The sequence below is a fragment of the Astatotilapia calliptera genome, chromosome 7, assembly GCF_900246225.1.
Source record: "Astatotilapia calliptera chromosome 7, fAstCal1.2, whole genome shotgun sequence".
NCBI lineage: Eukaryota > Metazoa > Chordata > Actinopteri > Cichliformes > Cichlidae > Astatotilapia > Astatotilapia calliptera.
The window spans coordinates 63,897,915-63,910,188 of NC_039308.1; positions in this window are offsets into that span (position 1 = coordinate 63,897,915).

Sequence of the window (12,274 nt, forward strand, 5' to 3'; positions counted from 1 at the left end):
GTGTACACACGGGTGATCACACCCACAAACTACACCCTTTTTGGCTCCTACCTCAAAGCACACTGTGTTCTGTTGATCTTATGTGCTGCACAATAATGTTTAACATTTAGTATTTACTGTCATATTCCCATATATCATTGTGATGTTGTTTATTCTATTACTCTTGTTCTCTTCTGCTTGCTTTCTTTTTTCTCTCTCAGCAGGTGATCCAGGTGATTGATATATGCATTTTTTTTCTCTGCCCGTTCTGTTGGTTTTTGTCTTTTGCCCTTCTCCCCCGTCCCTCTTCTCAGCTGTTTCTCTTTCCCTCTTTCTTTCTCCCCTTCTTTCCCCCAGTCAAGTCTGTCCCGTATTAAGAGAAAAGAAAAAGAAGAAAAGAAAAAAAAAAAAAAAAAAAAGGAATTCATTTCACGTTGAAATACCTGGAGAATTCAACTCTCCTGCGCTCTGTGAATGAAAGTCTCTGCAGTTTAACAAACCAGAGCTGACACTGCCATCCTGTCGTCTCATTAACTGACTCTGATAATGTAACCAGAAGGCCTCAACTTCCGTTCATCAGTGATAGCAGTGTTATTGATTATGTAATTATGTCATCCTCATTTCTCCCTTATGTGGTAGATTTTGAAGTTGATATTTTTGGATATATTGTCATCTTATAAGCATTGTCCTATCTGTGTTGAGCTTACAAATGAAGTGCCAGTAAGGAAAAAATAAATTTAAAGAATAATGAGGGCCAGACTAGACAAAAGATTTTCTTGATAGTCTACATCAGAGGTTAATTAGCAATGCATTAAATTAATTGGATGCAACTGAGGATATGATTGTTAACCAAGAAAAAATGGATTCAGTAGTAACAAAGCTTGAAGATGTATATAAAATTGCAGAGGTTTGATTTGGTATGTTGAAAAATGCTACCGTAACTATTATGAAGAGAAGAATTAGTTTAACATTGAGTGTAAGAAGGAATTGTGTTAAGGCAAAGACTTAAGGAAGTGTTAGAAACCTAATAAGTTCCAGATCCTGCTGAGAGAAAAAAAAAAAAAAAAAAGAACTCTGACGGACATGTCTTTTAATCTTGTCAACAAATCCTTAATCATCTAAATCTGCCATTTATCATCTTGTAAAATGTTCCCTCTGCTTCTGTTGCACATCTCCCCCCGGACACTCTCTGCTTCACCAGCCCTGTGCAGGTGGTCCAACCCCTGCCTGCCTCCTTAAACTGGGGTGTTTAAATCTCTTTACCTCTGTTGTGAACTTCACACAAAGTTTGTGGTAACAAAATCAAACTGACGAGGATCTCGTTTGAAAAATACACACACTCACGAGACAAAATAAAAACAGACTGCTCAAAGCAAAAGCAGAGCCCTCACAGCTGGTAGTACAAACACAGTGACAACATGCGTATTAGATACCCTCAGTGCCAGAAGCATAAATATGAAAAAATGTGATCACCAAGAATATCCTAACAGTCCCTAAGCTGTTGTTGCTCATACTTACTGAGTTCCCTAGCTACTTCCTTACTATGTCAGTAAACTTTTTGAAAAGGAAGCTGCTGTAGATTTAAAGAAACACCTTAATTGAAGCAAAGGCAAAAAAATTGGAATGAATTTTATGTGACTGTAAAGCCAACAATAAGTGAAAATCCAAAAACGCCTCCAATCCTAATGATCTTCCCCCTCTCTCTCTCTGTGTGTGTGCGTGTCCTCACAGAAGGAAGGTCACGACAGGAGCTTTTTTCAATCAGTTTTTACAAGAAGTGTAGCTCATACAATGGTATAAATGTATTATTTGCGATACTTTATAAATATGAACCTCTAAAGATTTTGAGTTCGTGCACATTGTGAATCAAGAATCTAAATATTTGTATCACAATGATTTCTATAAAAGCAATTTTGTTTATGGGGATAATGTGACAAATCTTTTGTGACCCTATTAATGATCAATGGTGATTAAAGAGGAACCCTGGCTCTGGACATTTTCATGACAAGTGACAGCGCGGACAACTACTAACGAGAGAACATGTTTTATCATCATAAACACGGTGATAAGACGCATCGTTAAAGCGTCACTTCAGTAATGTTGACTCATGTTTTTAATAATGACTTTAAAACACTAAACTCTAATTTCTGTGGTTATTTTAAGTTTACAGAATATAACATGTGGTAAGACGACGAGTTTTACTTCTCATGTTATGTGTATCTATTTATCATGTATGCTACTTTGCTCTGTGGACTGTAAAATGTTTCATTGTGTTCATGAAATAAACCAGACTTTCACTGTCTGCATCTTTTACTGTTTTTCTGCTTTTGTTCACTCCAAGTTTGACAAAACCTACAGATATCCAGAGTTAACTCACTAACAATGTGGAGCAGTCTCAGTGTATTTAGCTGCTTTTTCCCTGAACACAACCAACCGAGAGAAACGCCTGTAGGCCTCACTTTGGTCATTTTGAACGCTGAAGGAGATTTGTTCAATAGACACCTTATACTAGTGTTTCCTGCACTTAATCCATCACTACTATGTTCTATATAAATCCAGATTCCTTTTATAGTTTGCAGTGAAATTTGTTAAACCGTTGCTTAATGGGACAGAAGTACAAGTCGCTCTTTACTAACACATTTGTAGATGAGTTTAATGCTGAACAACACAGCTAGCAGTCTCACACACTCTTTAGGTTATTCAAGTTATGTGTGTAAGGGTTTAGTCTATCAAACCTTACCCTTTTCTCCTCAGTATCACAACAGTATGACTCCCAAAGTACGGCTCAGTAAACAACCTATGACTCTAAAGCCAGAACAGAAAGATACAGTTGGAAGATGAATGATTGCGTTTTTATGATGTGTAGTAAAACGACCCCCTCTTCTTCTTCTCTGTGTTGTTCTTGTGTGTGTGTGTGTGTGTGTGTGTGTGTGTGCCTTAGAAGTCAATTAATACATTAGCCATACTTAAAAAAACATCTGAATTTCATTTAGAACTGAGATTCTAAGTTGTAAGGAGGAATCTTATGCACAGCCAGAAACATGTTTCCCCACTTTCACAATGCTGAGGTGCCAAATCCACAACCCCCAACAAATGGTTTATTACACGCAGGTGTGAAGGGCAAGCTTTACTTACACAGCCTCACACACAGTAGATTTTTTTAAAGTTTTTTTGGGTACAGTGGTTTAGCCACAGATGCAACATCCACTTTTGATAAAGATCACTCCACCTGTTTATTTCTTAAGAAATTAAGCATCTTTATTAAGCTCTTATTTATACATGTCTACACATTAATAGACACCGTGTGCTCTGAGACGTTATAGTCTTCTACTTCTGCTTCCATCGGTTTGCATTTTAAACTCCCAGCCTTTCAGGTTGTTATGAACGGCTTATATTTCTAACATTTTGTGATATAAAAGTGAACCATGTTTTTTTTTTTTTAATTTTCTGTTTGATGGAAGGACTTAAGACACGAGTTATTTAAACAATTCTAAATGACAGTGTGATGGCCATAGTACTTTATGTGGGCCAAATGTGTTAAGGATAATGTTTATCAATGTAAAATTGCAAAGAACCTTTGAATAGATTATAACATTTTGTAAACAGTTACCTCAGAAGCTGTACTGGTAGATCTATGTATGTAAGGTAAAACTTTCCACAGTACTTCCACTTAAGTAGCTAAACACATAAAGTCACCCTTACCAATAATCCACTGCTCCTTGAAAAAAAGTAGCACAAACAGACGACTGACTGAGCAATGATAAGTAGAGCTACCCGAGGCCGAGACTCAAGCAGAAGAAAATTAAAAGTTGTTGTTTTTGTGGCTCGAAAAATTAAAGAATGTATGTTTAATAATTCAACAAGACCCACACCTTCAACACATGTACATCCAAATTTTGGAACAGGCTCAACATTGCTGTTGTTCAATAGTTTTTATCCGTTTGAAAAAGTCATTTTACGGCTTTAATGTTTCCAGCTGATAAGGAGAATGAGTGCATTTCAAATGTGCGTCCAAAGGCTTTAAACATCTGCTTTGTCTGTAACGACAGTATCAAACTACAGAGCATTGTTTTTACTAAAATTCAACATTTTCCGATGAAAATTTGGCTACTTTTTTTTTTTCTTTACTGTAACACCCACCTCAACGCCGTTGTTAGGATACTCTTGGTGATCACATTTTTTCATATTTATGCTTCTGGCACTGAGGGTATCTAATACGCATGTTGTCACTGTGTTTGTACTACCAGCTGTGAGGGCTCTGCTTTTGCTTTGAGCAGTCTGTTTTTATTTTGTCTCGTGAGTGTGTGTGTTTTTCAAACGAGATCCTCGTCAGTTTGATTTTGTTACCACAAACTTTGTGTGAAGTTCACAACAGAGGTAAAGAGATTTAAACACCCCAGTTTAAGGAGGCAGGCAGGGGTTGGACCACCTGCACAGGGCTGGTGAAGCAGAGAGTGTCCGGGGGGAGATGTGCAACAGAAGCAGAGGGAACATTTTACAAGATGATAAATGGCAGATTTAGATGATTAAGGATTTGTTGACAAGATTAAAAGACACGTCCGTCAGAGTTCTTTTTTTTTTTTTTTTTTTCTCTCAGCAGGATCTGGAACTTATTAGGTTTCTAACACTTCCTTAAGTCTTTGCCTTAACACAATTCCTTCTTACACTCAATGTTAAACTAATTCTTCTCTTCATAATAGTTACGGTAGCATTTTTCAACATACCAAATCAAACCTCTGCAATTTTATATACATCTTCAAGCTTTGTTACTACTGAATCCATTTTTTCTTGGTTAACAATCATATCCTCAGTTGCATCCAATTAATTTAATGCATTGCTAATTAACCTCTGATGTAGACTATCAAGAAAATCTTTTGTCTAGTCTGGCCCTCATTATTCTTTAAATTTATTTTTTCCTTACTGGCACTTCATTTGTAAGCTCAACACAGATAGGACAATGCTTATAAGATGACAATATATCCAAAAATATCAACTTCAAAATCTACCACATAAGGGAGAAATGAGGATGACATAATTACATAATCAATAACACTGCTATCACTGATGAACGGAAGTTGAGGCCTTCTGGTTACATTATCAGAGTCAGTTAATGAGACGACAGGATGGCAGTGTCAGCTCTGGTTTGTTAAACTGCAGAGACTTTCATTCACAGAGCGCAGGAGAAACATACAATAGACTCTTGAGCATATTTATATAGCTAAATACACAATGGTATAACCGTGCTAAATAAAAGAGGCCCAAGTACCAAAGCACTCTAATGCAAGCCTCTAAACTGCATGTTGATAAGTACATGAAGCGTACCTCTACAGCTGAAAACAGATTGTATCCATACTTTGAGGATCTGCTGAATTGTTTTTAATGGCACTTTTTTTTTTTTCGATGAACTGCAGATGATGATGAATTCCTCTTTATTGTAGAAACAGTCCCTAAGCTGTTGTTGCTCATACTTACTGAGTTCCCTAGCTACTTCCTTACTATGTCAGTAAACTTTTTGAAAAGGAAGCTGCTGTAGATTTAAAGAAACACCTTAATTGAAGCAAAGGCAAAAAAATTGGAATGAATTTTATGTGACTGTAAAGCCAACAATAAGTGAAAATCCAAAAACGCCTCCAATCCTAATGATCTTCCCCCTCTCTCTCTCTGTGTGTGTGCGTGTCCTCACAGAAGGAAGGTCACGACAGGAGCTTTTTTCAATCAGTTTTTACAAGAAGTGTAGCTCATACAATGGTATAAATGTATTATTTGCGATACTTTATAAATATGAACCTCTAAAGATTTTGAGTTCGTGCACATTGTGAATCAAGAATCTAAATATTTGTATCACAATGATTTCTATAAAAGCATTTTGTTTATGGGGATAATGTGACAAATCTTTTGTGACCCTATTAATGATCAATGGTGATTAAAGAGGAACCCTGGCTCTGGACATTTTCATGACAAGTGACAGCGCTGACATCTACTAACGAGAGAACATGTTTTATCATCATAAACACGGTGATAAGACGCATCGTTAAAGCGTCACTTCAGTAATGTTGACTCATGTTTTTAATAATGACTTTAAAACACTAAACTCTAATTTCTGTGGTTATTTTAAGTTTACAGAATATAACATGTGGTAAGACGACGAGTTTTACTTCTCATGTTATGTGTATCTATTTATCATGTATGCTACTTTGCTCTGTGGACTGTAAAATGTTTCATTGTGTTCATGAAATAAACCAGACTTTCACTGTCTGCATCTTTTACTGTTTTTCTGCTTTTGTTCACTCCAAGTTTGACAAAACCTACAGATATCCAGAGTTAACTCACTAACAATGCGGAGCAATCTCAGTGTATTTAGCTGCTTTTTCCCTAAACACAACCAACCGAGAGAAACGCCTGTAGGCCTCACTTTGGTCATTTTGAACGCTGAAGGAGATTTGTTCAATAGACACCTTATACTAGTGTTTCCTGCACTTAATCCATCACTACTATGTTCTATATAAATCCAGATTCCTTTTATAGTTTGCAGTGAAATTTGTTAAACCGTTGCTTAATGGGACAGAAGTACAAGTCGCTCTTTACTAACACATTTGTAGAGGAGTTTATTGCTGAACAACACAGCTAGCAGTCTCACACACTCTTTAGGTTATTCAAGTTATGTGTGTAAGGGTTTAGTCTATCAAACCTTACCCTTTTCTCCTCAGTATCACAACAGTATGACTCCCAAAGTACGGCTCAGTAAACAACCTATGACTCTAAAGCCAGAACAGAAAGATACAGTTGGAAGATGAATGATTGCGTTTTTATGATGTGTAGTAAAACAACCCCCTCTTCTTCTTCTCTGTGTTGTTCTTGTGTGTGTGTGTGTGTGTGTGTGTGTGTGTGTGTGTGTGTGTGTGTGTGTGTGTGTGTGTGTGTGCCTTAGAAGTCAATTAATACATTAGCCATACTTAAAAAAACATCTGAATTTCATTTAGAACTGAGATTCTAAGTTGTAAGGAGGAATCTTATGCACAGCCAGAAACATGTTTCCCCACTTTCACAATGCTGAGGTGCCAAATCCACAACCCCCAACAAATGGTTTATTACACACAGGTGTGAAGGGCAAGCTTTACTTACACAGCCTCACACACAGTAGATTTTTAAAGTTTTTTTGGGTACAGTGGTTTAGCCACAGATGCAACATCCACTTTTGATAAAGATCACTCCACCTGTTTATTTCTTAAGAAATTAGGCATCTTTATTAAGCTCTTATTTATACATGTCTACACATTAATAGACACCGTATGCTCTGAGACGTTATAGTCTTCTACTTCTGCTTCCATCGGTTTGCATTTTAAACTCCCAGCCTTTCAGGTTGTTATGAACGGCTTATATTTCTAACATTTTGTGATATAAAAGTGAACCATGTTTTTTTTTTTTAATTTTCTGTTTGATGGAAGGACTTAAGACACGAGTTATTTAAACAATTCTAAATGACAGTGTGATGGCCATAGTACTTTATGTGGGCCAAATGTGTTAAGGATAATGTTTATCAATGTAAAATTGCAAAGAACCTTTGAATAGATTATAACATTTTGTAAACAGTTACCTCAGAAGCTGTACTGGTAGATCTATGTATGTAAGGTAAAACTTTCCACAGTACTTCCACTTAAGTAGCTAAACACATAAAGTCACCCTTACCAATAATCCACTGCTCCTTGAAAAAAAGTAGCACAAACAGACGACTGACTGAGCAATGATAAGTAGAGCTACCCGAGGCCGAGACTCAAGCAGAAGAAAATTAAAAGTTGTTGTTTTTGTGGCTCGAAAAATTAAAGAAAGTATGTTTAATAATTCAACAAGACCCGCACCTTCAACACATGTACATTCAAATTTCATTATCAGAGTCAGTTAATGAGACGACAGGATGGCAGTGTCAGCTCTGGTTTGTTAAACTGTGTGTGTGTGTGTGTGTGTGTGTGTGTGTGTGTGTGTGTGTGTGTGTGTGTGTGTGTGTGTGTGTGTGTGAAACAAGATCGCCTGTCGCGGCAATTATAGTTTGTTTTTCAGTCTCTCAAAAGGAAAAGTAGTATTCACTAAGGGATATTTATTCATTTTTTACACATAGGCAGCCTGTAGGTTACAAGCGGATAGAAAGTTCTTCTTTTCATCACAAGCTATGGTGTATCTTAAAGGTTTTTTACAGCGTCTGTATTATAGGAAAATAAAATACTATTGAAATCTCTACAGGAAGTCAGTCTTTATTCCCATTACAAACGCCGGTGCAGCTTAAGAAAGTAAAATTACACCCGCTATTGTAAAAAACAGAGAAAATTGTCATAATATCGAAACAGAATTCAAACTATGAGTTTGCGGAAAACTAACTGCCGCTCTGTCTCTCTATACATCACAGAATCATCTGCTGCATCACCGCTGTGCTTCAGGAACCATACCCCTCCCCTCATGCTTAGGGAACATGACGCATCAGGTCTGAAAATGACTAGACACTTCCGGAGTATTTCCGGTAGGGTCATAAGGTCCGGATCGAGGCCTTCCATAGTAAATATGCTGTATTTGAATATGTCATATTCAAAGCCTTCTTCTTTGGGAGAGCAGATCTCATCGGACACAGGAACGCTGCTGGGCTGCAGAAGGAAATCCATCTTGCGTCTGTGCCTTAGAAATTGTGACGGACTCCTCTCTGCTTTTTATTCTCCTCCCCCGCTGCACTCCCTCCCTCTAAAAACTTTTTTTTTCCCAACAACAGATGGCGCGCTTCCGGAGGTTTCCCCCCTCCCTTCTCCGGATGCAATTCGACACGCTTATGGGATCAAATTACACACTTCCGGGGGGGAGGGGGGAGGTCAAAAGGTCATGATTAGGGCCATCAATCACTTCGGATTAAATTTTGTCATAAGCTGTATGGGAGTATCTCTCTCTTGAAGAAGCACAAAAGATCATCAGACATTAATCTAATCAGTTTTCAGCCTTGTAGTGTAGGTATATTACTACTGATAATATACAGAGCATTTACATCATAGGTTATCCCACAGTGGGTTCTGTGTTCCTTTATCATCACATTTTTTTATTCTGGATGTGGCTTCAATTTATTTAACCCTTTATTTCTAATTAAGGCATGAATAACCACATTAAAATGATTTTTTATCATTATCTTGAGAGTTCAGGGCAATATAAATCTTACAGGTGGACAAAACTAGATTTTAACATGACAGCTTGCAATAAAATCACAAATGTTAAAAAAAAAATACAAATCAAAGCTTTAAAAGCAGTGTGTGATTTTAATATATTGTTGATCGTAAAAATAGTATTATTTTAGTCTTTAAAACATAATTTTAAGTAAGACAAAGGCACTATTTCCCCCACCTCTGGTTTGGCTACAGATTTATGATATGGAAAGATATAGTTCTGCATTTTATAGGTGTGTGCGTGTGTGTGGGAGGTACAGTGTTCATTTTGAGGTTATAACAAACTATGGAAGCAAATAGGTCATAACATATATTTCTACATGCATTTAAGCATATGACAATGTCTCCAAAAGAAGAGGAAAACACAGTTTCTTCATCCAACTTCATTCAAATCAAACTGACAACCAGCTTATTGGGTAGAGGGAGGGGTTCCTCTGCATGTTTCATATCCATCCTGTCACTAAGTTTAAACATGGAGGTCATTCTTGGGTCTTGGTGGAATTAAACTGTTTAAGCCATCATTCCAGTGTTTATACAGTTGCAACGCCCCCACTACACTGAAGCCTTCTCCAGACTCCACCAGAAACCTTTTTATTGCTCAGCACATTTGTTTGGGGGCAGGGTTTGGGGGAATTTATGGTTGAGCAGAGACAGCATTTGCTGCCCTGTCTGGGAACAGGGTTGCTGCATCTTTAACATCTAAAAAGGTGATCCATGCATTTGGTTAATCAGAATATGGAGCACGCTGGAAATAACCCCATCAATAAAGATGAGGTGGTTTCACACTGCTCATCAAAGATTTTTGTAGGCTTACAGCATCTTGCATATACCGTAGCTTCTAAATTGTTGGGATTTTGACAAGGGCGTAGATTTGGTTTTGGCATTGGTGGGGACGGATGATTCTACCATCGAACCCTGCCTTTTCTTTTTTTTTGTCTTTGCTTCTTGATAAAAAAAAAGAAAAGAAAAAAAAAGAGAAATATACTTGCCTACATATGCTATTCTGCATGCTTTAAAACCATTTAAAATTACAATTCATAGTTTTATATGCGAATTATATAATGTTAAATTACTATTAAACAAATGACTGACTAAAGTATTTTAGGCTTTAGTTTACTTCCACATTCCATATAAATCAGGTATCATACAAAAATAAAAATAGCTTCAAATACAGTCATGACAATAAAAGAAAATGACTTTAAGCACTTAACATCATTACTTCAATGTCCACTATGTGAAGGAGCCGAACACATGCCTGCTCCTCTCGTTAACTGAGATAAACTGCTGGCATGTTTGTTTTACATCTATACTGTCCAGTCTCTCCTGGTGGACACACAGCAGCATTGTTTAATTTCATTTGAGTCATTGTTGACCGTAGCCATCTTTTTAGTCTCCTGAGAGCACTGAAGTATCTTTCATCCTAAGTACCTGCGTTTTATCCTCAGATTAAAATTATTACTATGTGCTTGATGTGCCTCAGCTTTGGCCCTGGCTCTTCCCCTGCACTAGGACATATTGCTACCTGATAAAATAATACATTGATTCATGCCATATAAAAAGTGAGACATGTCAATTCAGATTCTTTGTCAAATATACACTAACGAATCAATTTGCATCAGCAGCCTAACAATTGTTATGATGATAAATACTAGTTAATCTATAGCACCAAATCATCAGTCAGTCACCTGTGACCTCGCCTCTTCACCTCTGAGCTACAACATGGCAGAGCTGCCTCTGTCACCTGACAAATAGGACATACATGACAATAAGAATAAAATGTGTAGCTGCTTCAGTGTTTCTGTCAGTTTGTGCAGATCTTGACTCATCAGTAATTTTTGTAGGGTGAGTGCATTTTTAAAACAAGGTGGAATATTTGCAAAATCATGACTACCTCATGATATTTTGTCTCAAAAATTAACCCTATGAATATGTCAGTGCCATTAGGACGAAATTATTGTGTCACCAACATTTTAACGTTAGACATAATTCTAAAACTAATATCCTGGCTTACTCGAGTCTGCAGTTTTCTCTGACAGTTTCAATCAAAATTAGAAATGCTGCTCTGAGACTTAGAGAACTGATAGTGCTGCCTGTTGTGCAGTTAGTTTCCAAAACACGTTATTCATGGTTACATACAATTTTAGACTGATGTGGGCCAAAGCCTAGCATAGCCTGTAACGTTATTATGACGGACACATTTTATGAGTGAACTTGACTTTAAGTGACTTACAGGTTTCTTTGAAAAATACTTTCTTATAGCCAGGTTCTTCCTTGTTGCTGCCATCCTCCTCTCCTCCTGGCAGCGCAGGCTTGCCGCTGCTAAAACTAAACAGAACTCCCTCTCCAGACCAGCAAACTGCCAAAACCGTTGTTTTTCTGGTCACACTTGTTGGCACTCACTTAATCAAGTTGATTTTATTAGCAGCACCTGGCTGCTATTATCCCCCCTGGATATCCCCTGCTATTATTCTTGTGGAAGTAGTAAGGTTGTGGTTAATTTTCACTTCCTGCTTCTGCATTTGCAGTTTTTGTTCAGTCTGCAATGATGCATTGTAAGATGTAAAAAGATGGACCCTTAGTCCCCCTCCTCGATTCAGAGGTGTTTTTTTTTCTTCCATTTTCATGTTAACGGCCTCCTTGACTTCCTGCTCAAATCCGAGGGCCATTTACATGAAAAGGGAAAAACTCTCTAAACGGCTGCAAATCACCATCTTACGATGATGTGGTTTCAACCATTCCCCAACTTTCTGTGAGCTGTACTCATGGTCGTTGACCAATGGTCAGAACAATTTGCATAATAATGATGAAGAAACTGGTGAAATGTTTCTTCCATTGAAAAAAACGTTACGTCCAGATGAACAGAATCAACTTTTTGGGATTTCTTTACCTGGATGATTGAGCATGCATCAAGATGTAGCAACTGTTTGTTTCTCCCTGAGGAGAGCATGAGGCAAATCTGTGTGCTACAAGTGGCTGCAGTGTGTGTTTAGCTCTTGTTAGTCGTTGTACGTGTGCGTAAGGGGAGAGTGCAGGTGACTGACAGATTTGTGTAGTTTCTGCAGTGATGTGGACACTGTACCAGTCTGATGTGAAGGAAGAGCTAA